The sequence below is a fragment of the Euphorbia lathyris genome, chromosome 6 (genome assembly GCF_963576675.1).
Source record: "Euphorbia lathyris chromosome 6, ddEupLath1.1, whole genome shotgun sequence".
Lineage (NCBI taxonomy): Eukaryota > Viridiplantae > Streptophyta > Magnoliopsida > Malpighiales > Euphorbiaceae > Euphorbia > Euphorbia lathyris.
Window position 1 is genome coordinate 40,550,755 of NC_088915.1, and position 16,406 is coordinate 40,567,160.

The following is a 16,406-nucleotide window of genomic DNA, read 5'->3' on the forward strand; positions in this document are numbered from 1 at the left end:
TAGTTTGTACTCTTTCTATGTACTAGGCTTGGTTGTATTCCATATTTACGCATTCCATATTTATAATATATGATTTACAATTCCGTTTTCACTATATGTGTTATTATTTATTGCTTGCTTTGATACTTATAATTGATCATTGTGTAGGTCGCTTACGAGCTCCGAAATTTATTAGGAATCACATAGGTGTTGCCTTACCGGAGTTGACAATCCAGAAACCGTAGGAATTGACGAGCCACAGAACTTACGTGCCCTAATTTCTGATCCTAGGAAGTAGAGTCACCTCAAGGGGAAATCACGACCCTAGAACCTCACGGAGTTGTTCGGTCTATAAATAGTCGTTTTTGCAAGAGTAAATTATTAATCGTATATGTTTCGTATTGTTTGTCATATGTTATAATTTATCATTATCCGTATCACTCTAAAAGGAATACATGAAAACTGCCTCACCCATAGTTTAGGAGTAGTTTATAGTTGTCACCAAACTCAAGTCAAAAGTACTCACCGCTTAGATAACGTGTAAAACCGAGTAGTTTAATACTTGTGGTTATAAATCCCGTGGATTTGATACCCGGTCTTAACCGGATTATTACTTGATACGACGGGGTACACTTGCCCCTAAATAGTAGCGTCTGGTAGAGTTTAAGCACACTCATGTAACATCTTACTTATTTCACCAATATATCACACATATTTCATAACCTACTAGCGTCGCACATCAATGCCTATTCTATTGTCATTCACTTTAAAGAGTTGTTTGGGAAACAGACTCGTTGCGAATGCTTTGAGATATCGAAGTTGCTGTTTCGCTACAGGATGCAAGAGGGCACATCTGTTATGACACATTCTGTCAAGATGATTGGCTATATTACCAAACTTTCCAACATTGGTTTTGTGATGGATCATGAACTAAGTATCGACTTACTTCTTACATCCCTCCTAGAAAGTTATTCCCAGTTCATCATGAACTACCAGATGAATGACTTACAGACCACTCTTGAAGAGCTCGCTAATATGCTCAAGATTGTTGAGCCTAATATGAGGAAAGATAAGGTAATACCCGCACTTGTCATTGAGGGATCAAAGAAGAGGAAAGGGAATCCTCCCAATCCTAGATATCCCAAGAAGGGCAGGAGAGCCAAGCCAACCCAAGCTAAGGGGAAGCAAGTGAAGAAGCCCAAAGGAGAATGCCACTTTTATGGTAAAGACGGGCATTGGAGAAGGAACTGCAAGGAGTACTTAGCCTCCATCAAGAAGGGAAAAGACAGTGCTTCTACCTCTGGTATGTTCTATATTAAAATCAATACAATTTCACAGTCTGAATCTTGGGTATTGGATACCGGATGTGGATCTCATATTTGTACAAATATGCAGGAACTAAGGCAGACTAGGGATTTGAGGAAAGGAGACATAAACTTGCGAGTTGGGAATGGAGCAAGAGTTGCAGCGCTCGCAATTGGAGATTATGTTTTAAATTTACCATCTGGACTTGTAATAGAATTAAGGAACTGTTTGTATGTTCCAGAGATGTCTCATAACATTATTTCTATTAGCTGTCTTATTGATGATGGCTTTAACATTTCAATAAAGAATAAATTTTATGAGTTTTATAGAAATGGGATTTTCTATTTTTCATGAATATCATTGAATGGAATTTATGTTTTAGATGATAAAGTTTCTGTATTCACAATTGATACCAAAAGACATAGGCTAGATAATTCAACTTACTTGTGGCATTGTCATTTAGGCCATATAAACAAAAGACGCATGCTTAAGCTACATCAAGATGGGCTTATAGATTCAATTGATTGTGAATCAATGGAAACATGTGAATCTCGTTTAAAAGGAAAGATGACAAAGACACCCTTTAGCAATAAAGGCGAGTGTGTATCAGACACTCTAGGATTAATACATTCGGATGTATGTGGTCCTATGTCAGTCCAAGCAAGAGGAGGATTCAGATACATCATTAGCTTCATAGATGAGCATACTAGATATGGTTATATTTATTTGATGAAGCACAAGTCAGAAGCTTTTGAGAAATTCAAATACTTCAAGAATGAAGTAGAAAATCAAACAGGAAAGAAAATTAAGATACTACGATTAGATCGAGGTGGTGAATATCTTTCAGATGATTTTTTGAATTATCTAACTGAATGTGGGATATGCTCACAATGGACACCTCCTTATACACCACAACACAATGGTGTATCCGAAAGGAGAAACTGTACCTTATTGGATATGGTACGATCCATGATGAGAACAACATTACTTCCAAAGACGTTCTAGGGCTATGCCTTAGAAACTGCCCTGTTTACCCTAAACCTAGTACCCACCAAATCCGCGAGTTCCACACCATATGAAATGTTCATTGGTAGGAAACCTAATTTCTCTTTTATGAGAATATGGGGTTGTTCAGCATTTGTCAAACGTATAGCATCAGATAAATTGGATGCTAAATCTTATAAGTGTTTCTTTATAAGATATACCCTAAGGAAACTGTAGGATATTACTTCTATCATCTAGATGATCAGAAAGTAATAGTGTCCAAGCTTGCAATATTTCTAGAGAAAGAGTTTTTTGAAGAAACACAAACGGGAAGCATAATTGAACTTGAGGAAGTTCAAAAAGAAACACCAGCTAAAACAACAGAGGCGATTGAGGAACCCAAGGCAGTCCCATTAAATGAGACTCAAGTGCCCTTACCTACTCGTAGATCACAAAGAGTTCGTGAACTCCCAGTTAGATATGGTTTTCTAGTGGGAGATGATAAAGAGGTTCCCATGTTAGACGACGAACCCGAGAACTACGAAGAGGCTCTTACAAGTCCAGATTCCAAAGCATGGCTTGAAGCCATGAGTTCTGAAATGGATTCCATGTATACCAACCAAGTGTTGACTTTGGTTGATCCACCCAAAGGGATAAAACACATTGGGTGCATATGGATCTTCAAGAAGAAGACAGACATGGATGGAAAGGTTAGCACCTACAAAGCTAGGTTAGTAGCAAAAGGATACCGTCAGAAACAAGGAGTTGATTATGATGAAACTTTCTCTCCAGTAGCTATGTCCAAATCAATCAGAATTATGCTCACTATTGCCGCTCACTTTGATTATGAGATTTGGTAAATGGATGTGAAAACAGCTTTCCTAAATGGAAACCTGCTTGAGGATGTATATATGATGCAACTTGAAGGTTTTACATCGAAGGATGCAACCAAGGTTTGCAAACTCCAGAGATCCATTTATGGACTCAAGCAAGCATCAAGGAGCTGGAACAAATGTTTTGATGAAGCCATAAAACAATTTGGTTTCGAGCAAAACTGGGAAGAAGCTTGTATTTACAAGAAAATTAGTGGGAGCTTGGTTGCATTTCTCATTCTATATGTGGATGACATATTACTGGTGGGAAATGACATAGCTCTGCTACAGTCGGCGAAAGTATGGTTATCAGGTAACTTATCCATAAAAGACCTAGGTGAAGCAACTTATATATTAGGGATGAAGATATATAGAGATAGATCAAGAAGACTGATTGGTCTTTCACAAGCTACATACATTGAAAAGGTGTTAAAGCGGTTTAACATGCTTGAATCGAAAAGAGGTAACTTACCCATGTGACATGGGATGAAGTTCAATAATCATCAGTGTCCCAAAACGGAAGACTGATGTAGCATTCGCGTTGAGCATAATGAGTCGCTATCAAGGAAATCCAGGTGATGAACACTGGGATGCTGTTAAGAACATTCTTAAGTAATTGAGAAGGACTAAAGACATGTTTCTAGTGTATGGAGAAGGGGAACTGAAAATAGAGGTATTTTCAGATGTCAATCATCTCACAGATAAGAACGATTTTATATCCCAATCAGGATACCTATTTATCTTGAATGGGGGCGCGGTCAGTTCGAAGTCTACGACCGAGTCTGAGTACATCGCAGCTGCAGAGGCATCAAAGGAAGCAGTTTGGATTAAGAAGTTCATCACTGAACTAGGTGTGGTGTCTGACATTGTGAATCCCATTACTTTGTACTATGATAACAATGGAGCCATTGCATAAGAAAAGGAACCACGGTCTCATAATGCATCCAAGCCCTTAACCTTGTAAGGAGATTGTTGTAAAAGGAGATGTGAGAATAGAAAGAGTACCTACCGAGGCCAACGTAGCAGATCCGTTGACAAAGCCCTTAACCTAGAAAGTACATAATCGTCATCTGAGTTCTACTGGGATAAGTTGTAGATACAATTGGCTTTAGTCCAAGTGGGAGTATGTTGGGGTTTAATGTTCTATAGTCAATTGTTCTAGGATATAAACCAGCTATAAATGAATTGTTCTTTTATATCACTTGTTTTAATAAGGTATGGTTTTCAACTATATAAAGGCAATTACTTTTAAGAACTAAATAAGTCTAATAAAAGGAAATCCCTGAGTTTATTTAAAGTGATTATAAAGTGTTCATACAAGCATGAAGTGAGACAAAACATTATAATAAACTAATAAACTTAAAGCCACCCCAAGCCAAGTAACATGTTTTGAATAGGGATTGACATAATACTGTAGAGTCTTGCATGTAACAATGTTTTCTGTCGAGACAGAGAGCTGATCTTACAAGCTTCAGATATGTGGATATCTGGACAGTTATATGGATCCAGTGAAGGAGTTCATTAGGATTGGGGACCCGACTTGAGATAATAGGATGGATGGATTTATCTTGTGTCACATGTTCATCACATTGGTATTAATAGGTATAAGTAATCCTCAAACTCAAAGGAATGTTAATTAGTGATTCTGGATTATGGAATGTAATACTTTGACTCTGTTCAAACATGATCCATATCAGAGATGACTCTGCGGTGTGCGCGGACATGCGTTGGGTATCACACGAACTAATTGCAGAATAGTTAACATTGGATTGAGCATTTGTCACTCCTGATAAATGGGAGATATGTCCAAGGATCCCTTGTGGAAGACTTGACTCTAAATCCTTGCAAGGTGATAGCTTAAGAATTGAAATAGAGATTTCACTTAACCTATCTATTTTCAGAGTTAACTCGGCCTGTACAAGTAAAATGAACGTCTCGCTATATATGACTTGACATAATCCATAGTCATAAGATTCAGTTCAAGGATGTAGTTGATAAAGGATCGAATTATACTGTAACTAATACGGAAAGGTCAACGACGGAATCAACCTGTCTTCTTATAGCTCTGGAGGAATGTTTACGGTTCTGCTATTCACAGTCCTCGCACTCATTCCGTTATACAAATATTAAATGTAATTTTGGAAATTAATTTAATGGTTGTATACGGCTAGTAGCAATAAGAACCTAATGGGTCACACATAAGACTTAGAACCAAAAGAGGAATGGATAGTAATTAATAGATGGAAGCCCAACTTAGTCCATTAAGGCTCAGTTATGAGGGGGGCGAAATACATGTATTAAATACATATAGGAATTAATTTATTTTAGACAATTATGATTAGATTATTATTGTGGTTAAATTAATTATAGGATAATTAAGTTAGAAGGTTTAATGTGATTAAATTACTTCTAATTATTATTCTATCAAACAACTTAATATTATCTTTATATTTAGATATAGTTGTTAATAATATCAATAGAGTATTATTGAGAATAAAACTCTAAATAAGTAACCTAATTCTATCTAACTAGGGTTTAGATACAAGAGGCTATTTATGTCCCCCTTATAGGAGAATTTCGGCCAACCCTAATCCAGGAGAGAGAGAGAATTTCGACCCCCCTATCATAGAGGACGAAATCGCTCCGCTTGCTTCCATCCGATTAATTCTATCTCTTCCTTTTTCTCTTTGATCTTGTGTTGATTTATTAGAGATAATCTTTATTGATTGTTTTTCTTTTGGTTGAGATTCTGATTTATTTGATCTTGTGTTTTCTTTATGCTCGTGAACTCGGAACTAGAGTTGAGGGCACTTCGTTAGCAACGGTAGATATTTCGTCAAATAAGGTATTTCCTTCTATCCTTCTTTGTATGAAATAACGATTAACAGATCTTGGTTTAAGGAAATAGGTAAAAAAAATTTGTATTTTCGTTGCCCTACGATTGCCTATTTTCCTTCAGAAGTTGTTCCCTTTTTCTCTAAAAGACAAAGCAAGAAATTGGTTGAAGAATCTTCAGCCAGGATCCATAACAACTTGGCAAGATATGGCCAGTGCCTTTTTAATGAAGTATTTCCCACCAAGGCAAGCTATTAAACTAAGGAACGAGGTGTCTCGCTTTGTGCAAGAAGAAGATGAGTCATTTAGCCAAAGCTTGGGAGCGCTACAAGGAGTTGTTAAGGAGGGTATCAAACCATGGCATTCTGATGTGGATGTAAGTGCAAAACTTTTACAATGGAGTCACCAACACGTATAAAATTCAGATTGAGTCCATTGCAAATGGTAACCCAGAAGATTTTGAACCACAAGCCCTGTATGGCCTCATCGAGAGAGTGGTGAGCACAAGTTACAACTGGCATTCAGTTAGGAGTGATGGAAAGAGGACTCCGGATTCAAATACAGTCTCAAAGCTGACAACACAGGTGGAACAGCTTGCTAAGTAGATCAGCAAAATGAATGTGTCGTCCTTCACAGTGAACCACCATTTTCTAACGAGTGTGATTTCTGTGGAGGCCCCCATTTCAATATCAACTGTCCAGGAGTGAAACAAGGAAAATATAACCAAGAACAATGTGACTATGCTGGTTACAATCAAAGAAATCCACCCAACCCCTATTCAAACACATATAATCCTACCACCAGGAATCATCCAAACTTTGGGTGGACTCAGTAGCAAAATCACTAGGAGCAACCAAGATACCAGCAGTAGCAAGGAGGCCAATACCAAAGACAGCCTCAGCAACCATACAAACAGCCTGTTCAGGCTAAGGAGGAGATTGAACCAGACCTGAAGACCATGATGATGCAGTTCATGAAGCAAACTCGGGAGTCCATTAAAAATTTGGAAACCGAAGTGCACCAATTGGCATCATCGTCTTCATCCAAAGGAAAAGGGATTATTCCAAGCAATACTGAACCTAACCCTAAAGGAGATGTCATGGCCATCACACTAAGGTTTGGTAAGGAAACTTCTAACCCTATGATAACTAACAAAGGTGCTGATATTGCAGGTACTTCTAAGAGAGCTGAAAATGTGGATGAACAGACTGTTCAAGAAGATATCAGGTCAGTTGCTACAGAAAGAGAGTCGGATCTGATTCAGGAGGAACCAGGGAAGAAGTACTATCCACCTCCTATCTATGTACCACTTGTACCCTATCTAGCTAGACTGATGAACAAAAAGTTGGAAGAACAGAATTCCAAAGTCCTAGACACATTGAGGAAGTTACATATCAATATTCCATTTGTGGAAGCTCTAGCTCAGATGCCAACCTATGCCAAATTCCTGAAGGACATTCTATCAAACAAGAAGAGATTGGAGAACATCTTCATGATCCAATTGAATAGAGATTATTCCTCAATAGTGCAGAACAAGCAGCAGCTTCCTAAAAAGCTAAAAGATCCAGGAAGTTTTTCAATTCCTTGTTCTATTGGCAAATTGAATATTGAAAATGCATTGTGTGACCTTGGGGCTAGTATCAATCTTATGCCATACTCTGTTTATGTCAAGTTAGGCTAGGAGAACCCCAACCCACTAGGATGTCAATTCAATTGGCTGATAGATCTGTATGCTACCCTAGGGGGATTGTGGAAGATGTGCTAGTGAAGGTAGGAAAGTTCATATTGCATGTAGATTTCATTATCATGGATATAGATGAAGACTTGCATGTTCCCATCATCTTAGGTAGGCCGTTCTTAGCTACGGGTAGAGCTTTAATAGACGTGGGAGAAGGGCAATTATTTTTTAGAATAAATGGTGAAGAGATAATTTTTAAAATGAATGAGGCCATAAGGCGTGCTAACACCAATGACGATACCTGCTATTTCCTGGATGAGTTCCGTACTTTATCTGTTTCGCATGCACAAGATCAAGACATATTGGAGGCACTGTTGGGTGAAGAAGTGAATGTCTGTGAAGGAACAGGCTGTTCCATTGAAACAGAGACTTCACCACTTCCACCAGACACCACTGAACCCTCACATAAAGAACCACCAGATATACCCACTGTCCAGATATCTAAGCCAAAGCTGAAGCCACTACCAGCCCACCTTGAATACGCCTTCCTTGAGCCACCACATGGTAGCCCCGTGATTATTTCTGCTAAGCTAACCCCTAACCAAAAAGTCCAACTGCTGGAGGTTTTAAGACAAAACAAAGATGCTATTGCCTGGAAAATGGACGATATCAAAGGGATCAGCCCAACCGTGTGTGTTCATCGGATCCTCATGGAGAAAGACCACAAGCCGTGTGTTCAACCATAAAGAAGGCTAAACCCACATATGAAAGAAGTGGTCAGGAAAGATGATCAAGCTGTTGGATACCGGGATTATCTATCCTATCTCGGATAGCATATGGACGAGCCCGGTGCACGTTGTTCCAAAGAAATGAGGCACTACGGTTGTTCTAAACAAGAAAAATGATTTGGTACCTACAAGAACCATCATGGGATGGAGGGTGTGTATCGATTACCGCAAGTTGAATGAGGCCACGAGGAAAGACCATTTTCCTCTACCGTTCATAGATCAAATGCTCAAAAGGCTCGTAGGATATGCATTCTATTGCTTCCTCGACGGTTATTCTGGGTACAACCAAATCTCAATTCATTCGGAAGATTAAGAGAAAACAACCTTTACCTGCCCGTATAGAACCTATGCCTACCGAAGGATGCCTTTTGGTTTGTGCAATGCTCCTGCAACATTCCAGTGATGCATGATGTCAATTTTCTACGACATGGTAGAAAGAACAGTTGAGATCTTCATGGATGACTTCTCAGTCTACGGTAACTCATTTGAATACTGTTTGAAAAATCTGGAGGCTGTTCTGGTTCGCTGCAAAGAGACTAACCTTGTGTTGAATTGGGAAAAATGTCACTTTATGGTCACTGGAGGAATAGTGCCTGGCCATCAAATTTCTTAAAAAGGCATGGATGTTAATAAGGCAAAAGTTGAGGTAATTGAGAAACTGGTTGTTCCCACCACTGTGAAGGATGTGAGAAACTTCCTTGGCCATGATGGGTTCTACAGGAGATTCATCAAAGACTTCTCTAAGATTGCCCTGCCATTATTTTCATTGTTGCACAAGGATGTGGAGTTTAAATTTGGAACAGACTATGTGAAGGCCTTCGAGCTCTTAAAAGGGAAGTTGATCAACTCACCGATACTTGCCGCACCTAATTGGGAGCTACCGTTTGAGATGATGTGCGACGCCAGCGATACATGTGGGAGTTGTTCTCGGCCAAAGGATAGAGAAGAAATTCTAACCAATTTACTATGCGAGCAAAACTCTCAATGAAGCGCAACAGAACTACACCACAACTGAGAAGGAATTTCTGGCGGTCGTATATGCCTTCGATAAATTCAGGTCATACTTGGTTCTGTCCAAGGTAGTGGTTTACACGGATAATGTGGCCTTGAGGTACCTGTTCGCTAAGAAGGATGAAAAGCCTAGGTTAATCAGATGGCTGCTACTGATCCAAGAGTTTGATTTGGAAATCAAAGACAAAAAGGGGATTGAGAACGTAGCTGCAGACCACCTATCCAGAATCCCAGCTGAAAATCAATTGGAACAACTAGAAATTTTGGAAACATTTCCTAACGAACGGTTGTATTCTCTTAACTCTGTCCCTTGGTTCGCTGATATAGCAAACTATCTTGTTAGTTCTATTAAGCCGTATAATTTGTCTACCAACCAAAAGAAAAAGTTCTTTTCAGAGATCAAATACTATTTTTGGGAGGAACCTTATCTTTTCAGGTTGTGTGCGGACCAAATTATACGAAGATGTGTAACTCAAGAAGAATGACAAGCCATTCTGAGCCATTGTCATGACAAGGAAGCTGGAGGACATCATGGAGCAAGTAGAACAGACGCCAAAGTACTCCAATCAGGGTTTTTCTGGCCATCAATCTTCAAGGATGCCCATAGGTTTGTGAGTGCATGCAATGAATGTCAGAGAACAAGTAACATCTCTGCCAGAAATGCTATGCCCCTGAACAACATAGTTGTTTGTGAAGTTTTTGATGTATGGGGCATAGATTTCATGGATCTATTTCCTTCCTCTTATGGTAATAAATATATATTGGTAGCTGTAGATTATGTGAGCAAATGGGTCGAAGCAATTGCCAGTCCCACTAATGATGCACGAGTGGTGGTTAACTTCCTAAAAAGGCTGTTCGCCCAATTTGGCATATCCCGTGCCATTATTAGTGATCAAGGCACCCATTTTTGCAATGCCCAATTCGAGAAATTGATGGGTAAGTTTGGAGTCACCCATAGAATTGCCACGCCATACCATCCACAAACCAGTGGACAAGTGGAGATCTCCAACAGGGAGATCAAAAGAATTTTAGAAAAAACGGTGGGCAACTCTAGGAATGACTGGGCAAATAAGCTTGATAATGCATTATGGGCATACCAGACTGCCTACAAAACACCCATAGGCATGTCACATTTTAGGCTGTTATATGGGAAGTCATGCCACTTGCCTGTGGAAATGGAGCATAAAGCCTTTTGGGCACTAACTTTTCTAAATTTTGAGGAACAGGCTGTAGGTGAACAGAGATGATTGCAACTCAACGAGATGGAGGAGTTCAGACTATTCTCCTATGAAAACGTGATGAGTTACAAAGACAAGACCAAACAATGGCATGACAAGAAGATTTAGGAGAAAATATTCCACGAAGGACAAAGAGTGCTCTTGTACAACTCAAGGCTGAGGTTGTTTCCTGACAAGTTGAAGTCCAGATGGTCAGGACCTTACATAGTGAACAAGGTGTTCAGCCACGGTGTTGTGGAGATCTCTCAAACAGGACACGAGCTGTTCAAAGTTAATGGTCAGCGGTTAAAACCTTATCTTGGAAATGAAGTTCCTGAAGCAATTGAGACCATTCACTTCCAGGAGCCTCCATGAGTCAAAAGTGGAACAGGGTGTTCGCTGCAAACACCAATTGCAGCAAGCTGTGGGGTAACCCAAATTTTTTCTCTTTCCCTTAAATTAATTTTTGTACATATATTTCGTCCATTTCTGTTTAAGTTCATTGATATCTAACACATGTCCTATCATTCCAGTTACATTTTGTATTCCCCTTTTCCTAGCCTTGTGGGCAAAGATTTGAAACTCTTGACCTTTAAAACGTTAGGGTTTAGTTTTGATTTTTACTTACTTAGACTAGGAATGAACCACTTTTGGGGGGAAATTTTTGACATATAAATTTGAAATTCAAAAGAGAGAGACTTGTCCAATCACCTTATCCCATGGACAGTTAGAGTTGTACTTCAAGCTTAATTACTCTCCTCGGTTAATTCAAGGCTAATAAAGAGCATTTTAATGATAAAGTAACCGAACACTTTTCTCGAATAGTCTTTCCCTCTTTCCACCACCCACTGTCCACACTAAACTCTTACACGTGGCCTGCGTGCAGTCTTTTTAGTCATTAAAACTGCCAACAGTCAGTTTTCACGCAACCGCTACACCTCTAAAAAAACTCACTCTTGTACTTAGATAACTCCTACCTTGCTTTCTCTTTCCAACTCCCATCCTCTCAAAACACTCTCCCTTACTCTCTCGATAACTCCATTTGCTCTATTAGTGCCTATTTCAGGATGAGGACCCGAGGATCAGGCAAATCAATCAAAATTGAAGAAGCCAAAAAAGAGGCAAAGAAAGGTAAAGGCATGGCCGGAACCAGTGCAGTAGCGTTCGTCCCTAACGAGAAACTTATGAAGAAGCTATCACAGTTCAAGGATGCTGGAGTGCAAAAATACTTTGACGATTTGTCTCAACTGGAGTTTGGCCCAGTATGAACGGTGTGCTGGGAGACCCTAAAGAAGCTGAAACTTGCAAGCATGGTTCAAGAAAGGATGGAAGCAGGCCGTTTCAAAAGTTTCTTCGATATGGAGGAGCCTGGTTATAAGAAACTCACCCTTGAGTTCTTAGCAACATTCAAACATGACCCCAAAATTACTGATCCTGAAGAAGAAGGGAAAGTTCAGCTTCCGTTTAATGACCCACACACAGCGTCTATCACTGAATGGGTTTAACTTGCTTCTTAGGTGCACTGACGATGATGATTTAGAATCTGATGCCTACAAAGGGGCATTTCTGCATGATACGCCTGGCGAGTTTGACCTCAGGTTTTCTGGCACTCTATCTCTAGCCAGCCAAACTATGATGGCAGTGCATCCAAGGCATCGAAGATTATGCCATGCGTTACTTGCACAAACTTGTATCCGGTACTATTTTTGCAAGAGAAAATCAAGCAACCATTCCAAACGTTGATTTGTGGCCCTATGGAGTATGGTGAATGGAAGGCGGATGAATTTGGGATTCTGGTTTGGGGAATATATGAGTGCATTCGAGCACAAGACGTCCTCGTTGATTTGTTGTGGTAGCATAGTAACCCGCATCGCAAAGGCAATTGGGGTCTTCAAGCATGAAGATCGGAACAGGCTTACTATCGTCAACCACCCCAACCGGATCGACTTAAAGAGCCTTTAGAGCATGCTGTTTGGGAAACAAATCAACGGGAAATGGGTTTGGATGACTGACTACCTTGAATCCAAGCGGCTTGAGACCAAGAAGCGCAAAAATGAGCCTGCCATAGCCGTATCATCTGAATCTGACTCCCTGGACTCCAATATAAAGGACCTCAGCTTTTACCGCAAGTGCTCCAAGCTATCCAATAAGGATATCCTCTCGCAGCTGAAAGACCTATTCGAAAAGACACGGACCAACCAGAACCAAATCCGAGCACTTCAGGCTCAGAACGCTCAATTACTAGGAGAAGTTGATCTCCTGAAAAATCTTTGTGTCGAGGAGGAGCCGGTGTGGGAGAGTCCATCTGGTAATGTCGGTTAAAAGCCCGGTAAGGGAAAAGTCTGGTCTCAATCTGAATGTTGCTGCCACCTCCAAAGGTGGCAGCACTATTCCTGTAAAGGAAAGGGAGGATGAATCCTCTCTTTCTCCGCCCATTTGAACAACCTGTTTAGCTTTCCTCTCCATCTGGTAACGACTCTCCACCTCATTCCTTTATTCCTGCTATGTATCTCTGTGGTGTTGCTATTTTGAGTTTTTCCCTCATCGATACTTGCACCAATATTGAGGATAATGTTGAGATTTAATTTGGGAGTGGGAAACATGAAACATATTGTTATATCTGCTTGGCTAAAACATGATAAGAAAATACAAGTCAATCTACATACGGTATGTTTGTTGGAGCAACCTTTTAAAATACAAGTAATCTTAACCTTTTTATGAATGAATGTTTTTATTTCATGTGGTGTTTAATGATGCTCTTAAATGCATGTTTCAATATGTGTATCATAGTGTTAATGAATGATAGGGAACTGCTTTCATTCTCACATATCTCTCATTAAACATACAAAACCCAAAATAGGAATACGAGGGGTTTGTATCAAGGGTTTTCTAATAAAGAAATGTTGCTTCATGTTTAATGCAAGAAAGAACCAACTTTAAGGATGCTTGAAGCTGTAGTAAGTCTTAGAATCTTAAGAACAAACGAAAGTTGACTTATGTGAATCTAAAGCAGAGACCTTGACCTCACCATATTGCATTCATGAATAAATAGACTAAAGTTATACTGTAAGCACCTTGTTCTTGTTGTGGCTTAGCCCGTTCCACCCTCTTATTGTAATAGTTCATTATCTTTCAATCACTTTAGTGAAAAAGTCTTTCACTTTTAGTCATTCCTAAACAATTCACACAAAACCATTTCCAACTAAAGAAAGAAGTTACGTTACTACGAATACCTTGTTTTATAAGGTTTTTCTGTTAAGGTTATTCATCAATCCCTGAGGAGACGATACTCTACTTACTGAAATATTACTTGTATCTAGTGCACTTGCTAGAGTCTACTTTTAGGACAACATGTCTCTTGCATCTTGCGTGCGTTCCTTAAGCCTGTAAAATACAATCATTGAACTTGAGATTACTTGATTTATTTATTTATATCAAAATGGGATTCAAAATGATTCAAATTAACTAAAAGTAGATATTTTATTACATCTTGTTTGATTTATTGAAATATACGAAGAACTAATCACTAAACGTTGTTATTAGCTCAAGAATAAACCATAAATTATCCTAAAAGATTGGGATAAAACGTCCCTATCAACCTCCTCGGACTTTAAAGCTTTACTTGTCCTCAAGTAAACATAGTCGAAGGATGAAGGATTGAGATGTTGAGAAACAAACCATTTCTCGATTTAATTGAGTATGTGATTTCGAAAGTAAGATTTTATGAGGAGAGTTTAATGAGCACCTGTGTAGACGAACGAATTACCAAATTCATGTTTTGAGATTTCATTGATTAAAAATAGGCAATATTAACAGAAATTGATTATTTACAGAAAACTCAATTGCACGCCATGGTATTTCACTCAATCACACAATTTTTGGGTGGTTGGGTGTTTATACTCTCATCTTTATACTTTCCCGAAGTCATACTAGGTTTGCATGTTTATCCGAGTCTTTCCGTCTTTGTTACAGTTAAAACAATATTAAAAATGATCTCAGATTGGGGTTATAATAAGGTTGAGGCTTAAAAATGGTTTAAAAGTTAATTTGTGAGACTCAAGTTTGAACACCAATTTTGACTTGCATCATGATTTGATTAGTTTGTCTAGCAACTTAAGAGGAAAATAAACTGAAAGTGCTCGAAAGAGCTTGAAACTCTCTTATTTTATTTTGTTTTTCGAGAGTGACACAAACTATTTCAGTAGTGGTTTTGCACTTTTTGCTAGAAGTTTGGCTTTTAAGTGATTGATGCAATTGTTTTGATTCTTCCCAATTTTGTTTGGAGGAGTGTGTAGAGCACAATTGATATGTTGAAAGAAGGGCTGAGATGGCGTATTGGAAGAGGGGACTAGATCTCTGTCTGGAGGGATCCATGGGCACTAGAGGCAACCCGGTTCTGTGTGGGGACATAGGGCAATGAGGAAAACCGGGATGCAAAAGTTGTTGAGCTCTTTTTACCAGGAACGAGGATCTAGGACCGTGGGAAACTGAGTAGATGGTTTGATGGGGACACAGAGCGATTAATCCGTAATATGGTAGTACCATTTTCCAACAATGATGATAGGTTCATTTGGAACTACGCGACCAACGGAACATACTCCTCAAAGTTGGGGTATAGATTATTATCAGGGTTAAGGGAGAATGGAGTGGAAGAGAGGGGATGGAGGAACTTGTGGCATCAGGAATTACCACCAAAGTTGAAATTATTTATATGGAAGCTCATGTCTGGTATTTTACCATTACGCACAAGACTGCCAGATAAACATGTCCCAATACCCATGGCCTGCTTATTGTGCCCCAATGATATAGAGTATGGCTGGCACCTGTTTGCTGGTTGTAGTTTCGCAAGAAAATGTTAGTACATTACTGGTTTGGAGCCATCTGGAGCAGATTGGGAGAGAATCAAAGACTGGGCTATGAATATGTGTGCAACAGCAGATGGGAGGGAGATTAAAAGGCGGGTAGTTACGATTTGGGCTATCTGGCAAGAGAGAAATGAGTTATTATGGAATCAAAGATTGGTACAGGCAAGCGAAGCTATGAGTTCAGCAGTAAAATTTATGGAGGATTGGGTAGCGGTACATGGAGCAAAAAAGGAAAGGGATCGAGAAGCTAAAGGAGTGGCAAGGAGTAGGGGCAGTACGGGAGTGAGCAACTCGGGAGGGAGGGAAAGGCAGTCGAGCCCAAAAGGTAGTCAGCGGGACAGAAATTATGTAGTTCTGGGAAATACAGTAGGTGATTGATCAAGAAATGCAGGTGCTGATAGAACGATACCTGATGTAATTGTTTTGAACCAGACGCTGACGAGAAGAGCAAGGGAGCTGGATAACGCCTCTGTCGAATTTGTGGGTAGAAATGATGCTGATGCAACATCGAGTTCATGCGCGATGCCCAGAAACGCAGCTACTGGTTTTTTGTTTTGTGTAGGAAATGCTGTCACGCTGGAGGCGAATGCGGAGGAGGGAGAAGGTATGGCAGCAGACTAGGCCGAAGAAACAGCAAGAAATGTTGGGACTTCGGACAACAATAACTACTCAGGAGTCAAATGCGAGCTGGAGCGAGTACAAGAGGAAAATCGTGACGTCAGGTGGAAAAGACCAAGTGTAGGAAACCTAAAATGCAACACAGATACAGCTATTTTCGATGCGAAAGCGGAAATTGGTGCGAGAGCAGTGTTGAGGGACAGTAATAGGAACTTCGTGGCGGGTTATAGCGGACATTCTAAAGGGCGTGCATC